The sequence below is a fragment of the Oreochromis aureus genome, linkage group 22 (assembly GCF_013358895.1).
Source record: "Oreochromis aureus strain Israel breed Guangdong linkage group 22, ZZ_aureus, whole genome shotgun sequence".
Lineage (NCBI taxonomy): Eukaryota > Metazoa > Chordata > Actinopteri > Cichliformes > Cichlidae > Oreochromis > Oreochromis aureus.
The window spans coordinates 7444978-7460317 of record NC_052962.1 but is presented as its reverse complement, the minus strand read 5'-3'; the positions used below and the strand labels follow the sequence as shown (position 1 = coordinate 7460317).

The 15340-nt window shown below is 39.9% G+C and overlaps 1 protein-coding gene across 4 annotated transcripts in view; it reads right to left on the bottom strand.

Moving 5' to 3' along the window:
* The window catches only part of trappc9 (trafficking protein particle complex subunit 9), a 219019-nt gene that overhangs the window by 116389 nt on the left and 87290 nt on the right, over positions 1–15340 (bottom strand). The gene's annotated exons all lie outside the window — the stretch shown is intronic.

The following is a 15340-nucleotide window of genomic DNA, read 5'->3' as shown; positions in this document are numbered from 1 at the left end:
TTCCATCATATCTGGGACAGGTGGCTGAATGTAGGGTTGACAGAGGTACTTTGACAATGAGATGAAATTGTAGCCTCTGTGTCTAATTGTCCTTAAAATGAGGCTTGACCCCTGCTTCGGTTGCATCTGCCTAGTGGCAGGGAAGCGAGCCATTTAAGTTGCCTGCTGGCCTCAACTTCAGCGGGAAACTGAGAAATCGCCTGAGGGCATTTAGATGCAGCATGTTCATTTGGAAAGATGCTAGGACTGCGTCTCATGTGTGTTCCTGGGTGTCAATCACTGAGCCAATCAGCTGGGCACCCGAGGGCGAACAACTTACCGAGAAATAGTGAAGAGTTAAACAGCTGAAGTGAAATCCAGATCAAATATCAGACAGGACTAAGTTGCCAAATGCCCTGCAGACACTTGGAAACTGATGCTGAGTGCTCTTCTTCATTACTGAAGACAGCGTATGATGGCGTCAAACTTGACGCAACATGCTGGCAACAATATGAGAATGTGAGCTCACTGTGCTGTCTTTTGTTTAAAGTTAATCAGTGTATAAGTCAACCATCATTTGGTTCTATCTGTCTGAATTTTATGCTTGCAAGAGGCACTGTCAAACAATTTATAGCCTTGACACAGTTTGACATTAAGATGTTTCTGCTGAGCTTGTTGGCAACAGATTCAGGAGAGGGCAGGAGGACTGATAAGAGTGAATATGTTTTTATTGGCCCAGTGGTGTAATGACTTTGTAATAATCGCTAGACGATGAGGAGAGAGGGCGCTGTGAACAAGTCTGTTGATCTGACAGCTGATGGGGGACAGGGCATCTAAAACTACTCTGTAACAAACACACTGCATGGAGACATAAATAGCTAGCATTGCTGACAGGGAAAAGAAGGAAGGTTTTATTTATTCACATGTACTTTTTGGTAAGAAAGATGACGCGGGGATGCACACAAGTTGCCATAGCATGGTATAATCACCTCACCGGCTCCGAAACCTGCCGAAAAACCTCACCAGCCTATGCGGAAGAGTCCAGAGCAGATCCATTTAATGATGGTCCTGACATTTCTGCCCGCGGCGTTTATAATGTCACGCTCTGCACCCCCTCACAGTTAGGGTTTGCTTCTGATGTGGCAATTAGGATGGGAGACATTTTAAAGAGTGGGTGAGCAGCCTTCCCAACTATGAGGAATCTGCGATGAGGGGGGTTACGAGATGTCAAGTTATTATAGGAAGTGGAGGAGAGCGGAAACACTGCCACAAAATGTGAAGAGCACTGTATGACATAAATTCCCTCCGGCAGCTGCATCATTCCGGTAATACGATTGTCACTGTGACATGCAATGAGAGAAAAAAAAAAAAGCAGCAACATAAGCCCGTAGTGATGTTAATAATCATCTTTACAATGACATAACTGCCATCAAGTGGATATTAAGTTGTAATCAAATTATTATACATTATTAAACGTACCACAATAATTCTATATCAGGAGCTCATTTGCCTCATATTGCTTTTAATATCCTGCTTTCACGTCTTTTATAGTTACACTTTCTATGGTTTCGTTTATATTTTCACTCATCAGATTTACACCGCTGGTGTAAAGCTGATCCTGGCTGTGTTCTTCCAGGGGTCTGAATAAAGGGGGGGTCTGAGGTGTCACTGCCCATGCTAAAACTTTGTTGCAACCATCTGTTGAAATTATTGGGGCCGGCTTCCCCTTTACCCCACAATGCATCATCGTGAATATAACTATGCATATTAAATGTTGATATAAGATGAAATAGATATAAATAAGGGCTAATTATAGATACAATACATACAATACAAGTTCTGAAAAAAAGGATACCTTACATCCCGTACAGTCGCCTACAATTTCACATTTCATTTACTCTGCAAATGTGAACTTATTCTTCATTTTTATGACTCAGCAGCCTAAAACCAAACAGCAGTTTGTTAGCTCTATTAACTCACCACTGAATTTTATTCTTCATTGTGGCCCACACATTGTTACGGGTGGCAGGAGGTCTATCCACAATTAATATCTTTATTTCTTTCTGATATAATTCCCATACACCCTTTCCGAATGCTTTTTTTACTCCTGCCATGCCATCCTAATTACATAACACTAGAAATGACTCTCCATCCTCCTGCAGACCAAAAACATGTCTTGAGGTGGCTTTCAAACAAACTTGGAAAAAGTATAACAGTAAAGACTTATGGGGTCTGCAGATGTCCATCTCCAACAGAATATAATCCCCTCTAACAGAGACATTACCCAAGGCCTTCTATAGATTTTTTTTTTTTTTTTTAAACAGCTTAATTAGTTTTTAGTGATGACTGAATGAGGAAAATCTAAACACAGTGTCGAAATTGGCCATATTTTAATTATAACATTTCAGCCTCTCCATTAGATGATTTGCAGAATAATGGTCCATTAAACTGAAAGTTTGCAGATTGTACAATTAGTATTTTGAATAATTTATTATGCAGTGGTTTCTGGCCAACATGAACAAAAATGAGTTTAACACTTCTTTTCAAATGATTAAAGGCATTCCAGTAACGTCAATATTAAAATTTTGTTTTTTGACATTTTATTACATTTAATTATGACAAAAAGCCATTGAGCATTAGCTACTGGAAAAACAGTCTGGTCCAGTGGAAACCACTGTGTAAGAGGCAGTCTGTAGGCATGTCTCATTGCTCATGACTGAAAATACAATGAGTGCCTGCATTGCAGTTTCACTCTGCACTACCCCACTTTTTTTTTTTAAGACATAAAAATGATTCATGGAGGGATAATTGGATTTTTGGGATCAAATCCCACCCTGAACTGCCTTTATTCTGGCAAATGATACCTCTAACAGTGTTGTGCCTGCAAACAGTGTCAAACTGCAAACTCTCTCATGTAGCAAAAGAGTCTTCTGTGGATACTGTTGGGTAATTATTCCAAACTCTTGGGGATGATCTGATTACTTTACCAGCAACATTCAGATGACACACCAATTTTGTTTTTAAACTTTCATTAAATATTTCCCTGCATATAAACACAAAACATTAATAAATAAATACATAAAATTAATATCAGAGGTAGAATTACTAATAAAATAATTCTTTCAAATTGTGCAATCTCGCCATTCAGAACCACATTCAGCAACTTTTTTTTATGGTTGAACTTCGTTTAACATCACCTGAAATAGCAGATTTGTGATGCATGACAGTTTCTAATCTGAGTGATTTGCATGTTAAACCACACACAGACATTGCAGATTTGCTGGGAAAACAGCACCAGACACACTGGCCTGGTTGGGATACATTATGCTACATCGTTTCAGTTTCTGCAGTGCAAAATCTACATGAGTGCTGAGGTGGTGACATCCTCAGGAGGGATATACAGTCCACACAGTTCCATGAAAATTAGAAGCCAATTAAAGCTTCTCTCCTCTTGAGCTCGCTGAAACCCTTCAGGACTGTCCCTGCTCACAAATCCTCTCTCTCTCTCTCTGTATCCTCGCCCAACAACACCCGGTTGCCAGGGAAACGCCTGCATGCTGCTTGTGCAAATATTTAAAACCACAGCTCCCTGACTGGCTACAACACCAGGGTCATCATGGTCCTACAAAAATGGAGATGTAACAATGGAACAATGCTGCTGTGCCGCTTCTGTATACACACTAATCTTTAATCAAGTCATTACGTTTAAGATTTTACTTAATATATATGTGTATTTTTTTAATCCACTTCCCATTATTTGAACATCTGACCAACTTTGGTGGTTATCACATGCTTCAGTTTCTCAAACAGAACTATGTTTTATATAGTAATTTATAACCATTTACTAAGTTTCGTAAAAAGTAGTCACAACTTTATAATGATTCTTGTAAACGCTATCATTATTGTGGCCAACTGTTGCCTGTGAATTCTACTCACAGGGTCTTAAATTTAGACAGTAAACTAATCCGTAGCTATTGTTAATATTATTTGGGCACTTAGTCATACAATGCAAACCCAGGTGTTTCTGCTTCATGAGTATAAGTACTTCCTGTGGATGATAAAAGAACAATTTGATCCAGAGTAATTTGATTTGTTGTCTGAGTGTTGACTAATTTGCTTACATACAGTTCAATCTGATTATAGGTTGTGAGTCATGTAAGGAAAGGAAAGAGGATGAACAGCAGCACTGCATTTTCTCAGGGACAGAGTTGCATCTGTATGAGATGCAGGCTGGCTACTGCACACACGCAGCGTTGCCTCTTCTCATGTGTGATCAGAGGTAAACAGACGACCCACGGGTGCCTCAGACACCAAACGCTTGCTCCTTTATGTAACCCTGTGGTCCAGTACAGGTGTCACACCATTTACCAGCTGGAGAGACTACAGGAAGAAGCCTCTCATCACACCTTGGACCCCCACTGCTGTTCTTATACGTTATCAGCAGCAGTCGGCCACAAAGATGTGAAACCTGCTTTGAAGAGCTGAGAGGAAATTATAAACTGCATGCTGATGCACACACACTAAATATAAACAAATAACTCGCCAACAAAGACCTGTCAGAAGCACGTTGCTACACAAACATCCTGTTGAGGGTGACTTTGGTGCATCCAAAGGTGATCTGATTGACACCGGCTCAGTCATCGACCACGGGCAGCATATGGAGCCACGCTTGGCCTGCCTCACTGGATTTCACACATGGATTCAAGTCCAGCAAGCATGATGAAACGCTTGATTCTCTACTAATTTCACCCCCTAGGCTTGCATATACCAGCAATTTCACACTCACAAACGAACACATGAACACACACACACCAAGCCAATAAACAAAACCTTACCATGACCTTCTTGGGGCGGGCGAGTTTTGCACAGAGCCTCATTTACTTGATCACAGCGGGTTGTGCCGTCTTTGATATTTTTGGACCTGTTACTTCTCCTTGCTGTAGGAGGTCATTTCTAATTCATAACCTGCCAATTAAAACATTAACTTAAAAGTAAATGTTTCCATATTTAATTGGGCTGTCACTTTTTCCCAGAAGTTGGGTTAGACACCAAACATCTTGCTCATATATACATTCTATGCTGCTCATGCACCGCTTTTATCCACCATTTTAACAACCAGCAAGTTTACGTCAAGGTACTTTCATACATTTCACTGATGTTTAACACATTGAATGGGGTTTGGATTCTCCTCATGCTCCAGTAGTGCTAGGTGCTAGATGAGGTGCTGTGATATTTTTTTTTTTTTTTTTTTGTCTGTACAATGTAAACAGCTGCTGTGTTTTGTGTGATGATTCAGGCTTGTTTTGCCAGCAGAGGACTTGGGCACCAATCACTGAGGTGACCATGAACACCTCAGTATAGCAAAATATTCTAGACTCAAATGCGAGGCCATCTGACTAACAGCTAAATGCAGCAGAAGACTGATCACGAGCACAGCAGAAAATAGATAAAGAAATCGAAACGTTGATCAAGAAGAGGATTCAGCCGAAGTCAACACAACTGAAATGCTTTAGTGGAAAGTTAAAAGAATTGTGCATAAACAAATGTTCACAAACCTCAATGAACTGAAGCAACGTTGTAACAAAGATCGTGTTAGAGAGAGGTTTGCGGCTACACGTGATTCTATAAGCTTTTAAATCATGGGTGCATTTTCACAGGAGTCCATAAAGTGCAGTAAAAAAAAAAAAAAAAAAACTCTTACAACTGTAGCTTTCACATCAAACTCTGGTCTGTTAAATATACACAACAATATTCTATTCAACATATATTTCTGGTATGACTGGAACATGACTGGAGTGTTGGAGTGTAACAGGTTCCATTTTAACCTCCCTGGTTTTTATGGGTTTATTAAAAAATAGAAGACAAATATACCACTAAAGAGATCTCTCTGAAATCCAAAGACCTATGGGGACAAGCCAGTCGACTATCTGTTGCTTAGCTAATAAAAAGCTGCCTGGGAGCTCAGACAGAGTTGTGCATTTTACATGAGTAGTAATTAGAAAGAAGAATACAAAACTCAGATGTCCCTGGGGAACATGTCTTAATGGACCAGATCATTTGGCCATCAGAGACAGGAGGTCCCAAATCACAGCGTTAGCACTAACGTAGCCGTGACAGGCCATCAGGGAAAAGATGAATGACACATCCCTGTGCATTTATATACGAGCACAGCTAGGATGAAGGAGCTAATACTGAAAAAGACGACTCATGTTTCTGCTATTAGGGTGGGTGCTCCCTTTGCATGTTGCAACTAAGCTCTAAAGATTTCCTCTGAAGCGACAAGCTTGATGCCTCTCAGAGGAAATCAAATTCTCCCTTTCACAATTTGCTCAAATATAAACGATTCTCACTTGGGTAAAGCTCAGAGGTTTAACTTAATGAGGGATGCATTCACAGAAGCTAACCTTTAAAGAAAAAAAAAGCTAAGTGTAAGGCAAACAACCCGGGGAACAAGGCTCACACTCAACTGTAGTTTTGTTTTGTTTGTTTGTTATATTTTATCAGAAGGAAATGCAGTAAATTATACATCTGAGCTCATCAAACTGCTACCTGGAGCATGAAAGAGTCTATAGAAGGTCTTGCTTACATTTTTGTAGCAAAGAGCAAAACAGAGGCAAAATAAAATATAATAAGAAATCTATAAATCTCTGGAGGTTTCCACACTACATCTTGGTGACACATCCCCCAGCCCTAACACCATCTATTTTCCCATTTCTCCCCGCTCATGTTTCCTCACGTCAACTCGGACTGAGGCACGAGCGATGTACCTGCTGCAGCCCGGAGACAACAGGCGGCCATATGCTGATAAAGTAGGGAAAGTAAAGGTGCTATGGGCACAGCTGTGGTTCACAGCCAGGATTTCAAACCGCAATCAGTGACGACTGTGTAGTGCCAACAGGTAAATAAAGCACAGGGAAATAAATGGCTTGTAGGAACAAATCCAGTAGCACTGCGCAGTGAGCAGGTTTTCTGTGTACTTATAGCTCATGATGATTATGCCTTTTGATTATTCTCCATTATTTTACATTCCCTCAACGCTTGAGAACACCACAGTTAAAAATCTAAGCAACACGTGAGAACTGTGGCACTGTGAACATTTTGCATAAACACAGATGATGATCATGGACATCAACAGCAAAAGTCTACAAAATCTTCTCTCTTTGTTGCAGTAAAGTTCAGTTCAGCCTTCAGAGACTGATACTATCCACCATGATAAAGCGGCCAAAGCCAAGACGTCTGGGTACACAGGAAGTCTAATCATAGGTTGACTGAATTATTGCTTTTATCTCAGCCTGGATTAAGCTGAATAAAACTCTAGTACAACCCTGTTGACTTGTTTACAACCAAAGTGAGCTTTGATATCAATTTATAGTTTTCTGTTATTAAACCAGTGTGGAGCCCTTGAAGTGAAAAACACAGTACTTCATTTTTCAGCTTGTGTAATAAGCATTAGTTACTGTACTGGGCAAAAAGCCTCGAGCCACACCTTAAAAAAAAAAAGTGTGGAAATAGGTGCAGTGATTTATTGAATCGTGCAAACACACACGGACATACTGTATATGAAGCAAAAGCTGAATTTGTACGATTCTAATGGGCTTAAAGTCAATATTTGGAATGACCAACATTACTTTTCTCATGGGAGTGACACTGCAGCGTCAACTCACATTCTCTGCTAAGACTCTGCATGCGCAATTTTCTATAGACGTCAATAACTAGCGTTTTGGATAAAGATTGCTAGTAATGGATAGCCCAGAGAGAAAACATGTTATTACCTGTGCTGAGCTGTATGAATTGTGTACATGTTGAAAATGCTCCTTCAAGTAAAGATGAGATAATAATGTTCACTTTGTGCTGCACTTTTCTGCTGAGATGCCATTGCGTTGCCGACACAAAACATCCCATTCATTCATTTTCTATACACTGGTGAGCGCTATTTCGATAAATTTGCTAGCTATCTGACGTGGATTCATCTGTAACTTCAGGATCATTGTAGTATGACGTCTACGGCAGCAATAACAAGTAACAATAAGTGGTTAGATTGGGAAAAAACATGACGATAATCTAATAACTAATTTCCACTGTCAGAATGCTATAGTCTCTGCATTGCTAGCAGTTACTCACAGACGGTGTCTAGTCTTGAATAGTTACCATATCAGTTCATCTGACTTAACTACTATCCAACATTTTAACTAAATAAATGGTGAAAATGGGCGTCCAACTGTTAATGTCACGTTAACTGAAAAACAACCACCTAAATTCTAACAAAGTTAAAGCTTCTACTTGGTCTTGCAGTGGAATTCCAAAATTTTATGGTGTGATATGGAATGATCAAATCAGACACGATAGAGTTCAGTCTTTTAAATAGACAAAATGCTATTTGCACTGACAAACTACATAGCTGATGTAACTAACAGTGGGTTGAAACAACAAACCCATATTTTTCAGAGGTCTTTGGAAACATTTAACAGTCATTTCAGATTTGATTCCCAGCGTCATGACTGGTTTCAGTCTATAAATCTTGGGGTTGTCACATAACTAAAAACAGCAGAAAAAAAATAAGCTATATGGAAGCAGCTTAGTTTAGCATGATGGGACGGAGTTCTAAGGTAAGCACAGGCTGTGGTGACACGCATACATGCATCAGTTGTCAGTCTAGACACCCATTGCTAAAACAAAGCACAAAAAAAAAAAAGAGTGAGAAAATGCCACATCTGGCGGAAAATGGCCTGACACAAGCCTGCAATCAACTTTAAATGCTTGATTTCTTCCATAGCCACAGCATCCTATAGCTAAATTCTCACAGTCTTGAAAAATCACAACCCAAAGCGCTATAAAACTGAACATAAAATTGGTTGTGGATAAGCCAAAGGGGAGAGAAAAGAAAGAACATTTTTAATCCTGCGCCACGGAGGAGAAAATCATTCAGTTGTTCAGTTGGAGTTTCACACTTGGGCAGACAACTGTGGCAGTTATAAATATCTCTATCACGAGCCGGGATCTGTATATGTGGAGAGAGCTGAACTGCCATCGGCAGGGCTGGGCTTCTAAAAATAGCAGGCAGGTTGGCTGGCAGGCAGCAAGCCGACTCTGACTGTCTCTACTGGATTTGATTAGGCCTGAAGAAGCTCTGCCCGCCCACCCCCAACACTCACCCAACTGTGTGTGTGTGTTGGACAGCATTTCTTTTCCAAAGGCATAGCTCTTTCTCACTGCACACAGCCACAGGCACACTCGTCTACTATTTCAAAAGTGCTTACATTAGCTTTTCTCAAGCACGATTGAATTTTCCTTGTTGCCAGGATGTTTAAGATGAATGTCTTGGCATATATATGTGACTGGGACTTACCGACAATCTGAAAATAAATAAAACCTTGCTCAAGTTATGACATAGTAATGGTGTGTTATGAGGTTCAAAAGGTAACAAAAAAAGAATAAAATCTGGAAAGGTTTTTGAAGTTTGCTGAGTCAATGCTTCCTGAAGAGATTTCGGAAATTTAGCTGCTAAACTCATCGTAAGAACTAATGAATGTTTCTACATTAACGAATCTAGAATCATCTAGATTTATGTTTATAACCACAACCTCACACAGTTTTACTTGTTTAAGGACATTTTAACTAAATATTCACATGAGCTGAACCCTGTTTGAACCCATCTCCTCAGGCATGTGTGAAATTACATACCATGTGTTGTCAGGTTTCCACTTACATCCTATCCAAAAATCTAAATTTTCCATAGTTGTGAATATAAGCATGAGTGAATGTTTGTAACCATGTCTCAAACCATTTAACTTCTCTTTTATTTCCCTTGTTCGTTTTTTCTAAGCTTAAACTGTCATTTGCACTCTTCTGTCACTGTCTGTGATTATGTAGCCACAATCTTTGACACTGTAGCGTTTTTACACAACTGCTGTTGAGTGTCTTTGTGGACTTCAGTCCTATATGGGCTGAGAAGACCATGATGAAGTTAAAACTAACCAATGATGAATAGTTTTTTTTTATTGAAATGTGCAGAAAGCAGAAAGAAAAGACTTCAGATCCAAAGAGACACAATACACAGAAACAGCAGATAGCTGTGCAGACAGATTGCTGGCTATTGCATTAGAATACTGAGGAAGCCACAAACAATTCGAGCCTGACAGATATTATTATTCTTTCACAAAAACATTATCCAAGTCCAAATCTATAGGCTACAGGCTGTTATCATTTTCACTCAGTGGAAGACTAAGACACAGCTAAAGAAATCTGGCAAATAGAGGAGATTTTAGGCAAAGACCGAGTTTCTCTTGGGTTCGGATCATTTCTGCTGAAGTCTCTTAATTCACCGAAGCCACCTGAGGGTCCTGAATGTGTGGACAATTCCACTGAAAGCTGGTGAAAACTACTTGCTTGTAGCTGGACAACGAGCTGACATTACCAGCTAGGATCCTTCAATTTAGAAAAAGTCGTCATTCTTCACAAGAAACAAGATTTTAGTGTTTTAAGGTTTTAAAATTTAGTTTGAAATGTTTTAGAGGTGTTGATTCAACTGATAATCAGGATGATGCCTTCACATTATTACTGCCCTGCAATGCTGTGAAGCTACTCAGGAAGACCTCGGGAAGCTACAGAGCAGGGATCAGGTATACTTTGTAAACCAGCAGTGAAATTGTTAAACAGACACAATTATACATAAATTATAATTACTTCTTTAGCAGAGAACAGAAAAGGCTCTGAGCATCAAATCCACTTTGGGAGCCACTGTCAGAGAGATTACTGCAAAAATGTCTTCCAAATAACCACCTGCAATGAGACTATTTCATTTCATATTTGGCTGGGTTAGGAGGTGCAAGTCACATAGAAAATTGTGCACTCCAAGACCCCTGACGCTGGCACAAGGAAGCCGGGTGAAAGCTTTCTCTGTCCTAGAATGTTTCCCTCAGAGGAGCACATACATCTACACTCTAACCTCAATCTCTACACTCCAATAATGTGGCATTATGAACAGGAGAGCAAAACTGCACTGGATGCAGTCTCACAGCACGCTGGACATTTGGCGTTTTGAAGATAATCATCAAACGTGTCTGAGGGGCCGACCTATTTCTGCAGCACAGCTTCCCCTCGAAATGCCCCTGATGACATCGAGCGAGCGCCGAAGAAAGGTTCACAGGAGGGCTAAGTGAATGAGCTGGACTGCACACCAGCGTTACAGTGAGTCATGCACAATCACAAAAGTGGGATTACTGTCACTCAAGTCACCCTACACTAGAATCCCCACAAAAAACTCTGCAGCTGCTCCTACTCCAGGTAAGTTTCATATTTTCAACAGAGACAAGCACAGCAGATGTTTGTGTCTACGACCAAGGTTCTGGCACCACAATCAAATAGAACTGATCTTCACGAGGTGATGGACTCCCACTGAGGACAGACTGAAGCATAAAGCTATGGTGACGAGGTGAGTAAAGTAATTGACAGTGTCAAGGAAACCCAGTTAAGGACATGCCCTCGCTCTCGTAGGAGATGAGTGCCTGAAGATTTGAAGATAATCGGGAAAAACGGCACATCTGAGCAGCCACGTCTCCTTCACCTACTGTGGATCCATTCCACCCTGACAGTACACACACGTTTTCAAGCCCACAGGCATTTGCAGTTTGGTAGAAGCATTGAAAAACAGGTGTTAAGATTGAGCGATGGAAGGTCAGTGAGATAAACATGTGGACTCCTCCTGTGCTGAATACAGATCAGTCATGATTGATTGCACTTACTCATAATCTGCAAATATTCATGCCAAGAAAAACCAGTGCCAGGTAACACATTGACCATATTTACAAAACATGAAGGAATGCGATTTATTGAAGAAAGCGCGTAGAAACATATGCCTGTCAATTAATAGTAGACAAATTTGGTATAGGTGCTAGAAACAAATTCACACTTCACTGGCCCAGCAAAGACAGAGATACGCAGAGAACAGAGTACTGTAGTGCCAAGCCAGATTGGCTAGAAGGTTTTCAATTTCCGGTGCATCTGTCCATCCATCCCCCCGGCCAAAGACCGTTATTATCAGCTAATACAAATTCTCTCTCATCCAATCACAAGCACACACACACACAATGACGAATTAACAGTATTCATATAACAGTAGCTGTATGCTAAAAGGCACTACAACATGGAGAGAGTTCATAACAGATGATCAAATGGTTAGAAAACCATCTCGTTACAATGGCAATGTTTAAAGTTTCTATGATTTAAACACTTTTTCTTCACTGGGTTTGTGAATTAATGTGGGTTGCTACTATGTCTTACCAATATAGAAAGAGAAGACAAATGGACGAGAGAAGACATATGGAAGAAAGCGCTGCTGGCATTCACGCATAAATTGCTTCCCAGAAACAAACCATGTCGCAAAAATATCAATATTGGACAATCCCATAAAAACACAGATTGGATTTAATAACAGCAACTACTGTGCTCAGCGCCAAATTCGGCTCTCTGCAATATCTGTGCAACTATATAATGGTTAAAATCAGTAAATGCCTGCTGTCAATGCAAATGCTAAAAATAAAAGGGCAAAATTTAATGAGGTTCAAACGAGTCGTCGTTAGCAAGCTAGAGCTATAACTTGGCTTTACTATGAATATGGTTTTGGCAAGTTTGTAATTTAAGTTTTTAAATGAATTTGAAAAAAAGACCAACCTTATACAGTTTATCCATGTTAGCAGGCGAGCTAATGTTAAATAACTTTAGCCATAAGAGAGGAAGCTCAGGGTCAGATGTGATCCCCAAAATCAAACATGAATTGAATGCCCTTCTGATGTTGGCCGTTCTTTTTTCCCTTGACGCCGATCAAATTCCAGTTGGTAGAGGCTTCGCTGGATAAAACTGGGTTTTGTCTCACAAATATTAGCATATCTGCTCATGCAAACAAATTTCTATTTCACCCCAATGCAGCAGCAGCTAGCTGGGTTGCTTGTTCACTCTACTTCCTGAAGCCACATCATCCTTTGTGTCCTAACCTTATGTGCAGTTTATGCTGGAATCTGTCTTGTACTGTGAGCCTTTGTTGATGTATGTAATTGCTGTTCCATGTTGATGCTACAGGGTATTAAAGTTGTGTAAAGCATGTTTACATTTCATTGTCCTTCAAGAAAGTCTGAGATGTTATACGCCAAACTTAAGCCTGACCTCTATGGGTGCTTTTACACATGTATCTTCCTGTTTCTGCTTTGATTTTTATTTGAGTCTACTTAACGTTTACACTGGTGACGTCATACAGAGTGCCTGTTTTAGGGATGTCATCCTCTATCATCCTGTGTCAAGGGGTGAAATCAAATTCTTTTGACTGACGTGCAGCACATGAACCTTTTATGGCCGCTCTCTCTGGTGTCATAACAAGGTCAGTGATATGAAAGAGACTATAAAAACATAAACAGCGTACATGTCAATATAGATCTGTATATTAAAGGAATACATTTACCTGATGGTCACCACTACTGATCTAATGGCTTAAGCAATCTTTTTCCTTTTTACTCAAAATAAACCAACTGGGCTTGACTGTTCTTTACAATCAAACAGATTTATTAGTATGTTAGCTTGTGTACTGGTACTAAAACAACAGAGCTGCTCTCATAAAATCTTGTGGTTTGCCATTAAAGCTTTAAAGCCAATGAACTTTAGCAGAGTGCACTTGAAAACAAATCAGCTGCTTCTGTTTGATCAACGTGGAGCCGGTATGAGCAAATTCTGTTTCTGTCATTAAGGAACCCGCCCACATTTCTGCATGTGTCAGAGCTCATTAAAATATAACGTTTGTAGCAGAAGCTGGGGTAACTTCCTAGGGAAAGCATTTCCAAAGCCAAAGAAGTCTGTGGTTCCAACTTTGGGTGATGAATTGTTGTGGTGTTGTACTGATGCTGGCACTCTTATTGTTTTATTTTGGTGGAAATGCGTGAAACAGACTCTAGATTATCCACTTTTACAGCAACTGTGCCTCTTAAGCACATGGTCCACACCCGATTTTGACTGAAAGCTTTCAAGGCATACAAACACACAGCTTGTTAGAAAAATCACAGTTAATATTGGGTGTACAATCATCCAATAAGGATAGAATCCACAAAGAGAACCTGCCTGCAAGGAAACATCTAATAGTCTTTGTGTTTTACAATCCTGTAAAAGGTCCAGCCCAATAACAAAAGACTGTGAAAATGACTGCTTTTTTCAATCACTAACAGCAAATAACACCAAACTTATTTGCTGGGATGTTGAACAACACCATACCTGTTCCTCAAAATGCATTAAGAGTATGCTGGGTCCTGTAGGTTTGAGTCAAAGTGCTGAAAACAATACACCCTATAACAACAATGAGTCATACAGCTGCAAACCCAGAATAAATTTGCTATAGCATACAGGCACAGGCGTCTATTGTGCACACAGTGAAATGAATCACTCTGGTGTCTACTGCATGTCCAACAATACATCTATGAGAAAGAAAAGGAAAAGCTCACATCCTTACAACCTGCTCTAAGGCAGAACTTTAGCACGACCAGAGTCTCTTTGTAATTGGCTTTTTATGGAGGTTCGTGCACCATGTTCTGCTTTTAAACCCAGAATCAAACTCTGCATCTAATAAGCCTAACCACTGATTAAAATGTCCAGCCCATCTTAAACAATGGCTGGTTCTTTTTCCACTTACAGTATGGGAAGCGGATATTTAACAACTTATCCAGCAAATCCAAAAAGAAGAGAATTCAGAGTTTTACCAGAAAGAGTGTTGTGCAAAATGAGAAAGAGATAGTACAGTATGAAGAAAAGAATAACAAGATACAATCAATGACAGTTGGCCTTGCGTCACTGAGAATACATACAACTCTGTCTAGGAATCACAGAAAATTAAAATAGAATTTTGATAAGAATTTGTTCTCTCTGAACTAATATTGCAGTTGCTTTTGACCTTGAACTGCAGATTATCCAAACCATAAACAAAAAGGCTCAAAACACAAAGATGTCATTTCATTTAAATTCCAGCTCCATATTTTGGTTCTTTGTCTCTGCTGGAGTTACTCGGCATGATTCTAAATAATCCTCATGTATCTCATCCTGGGCACTGATGCAGTCCCTCAGTTCATCCCCTGTCTGAAAAAAGCGGTTTACTTTCCTTCCCCCTCCCTTCATGCCAACGGGAACAACAGGTGGGTGTGGCTTCTTCACTCATAGCTAAAGCTCTGCATCTGAGGTGAATATATTAGGAATTTCTTCTTTCACCAAAAACTGAAACCAAGGGTTTAGAGCAGGCTGAAGCCAGAATGTTGGCTAACAGGAATTATTTATACATACACCAACCTCATTTTGTTAAATTCTTGGTCATGTATGATATGAGATTCAACTATTA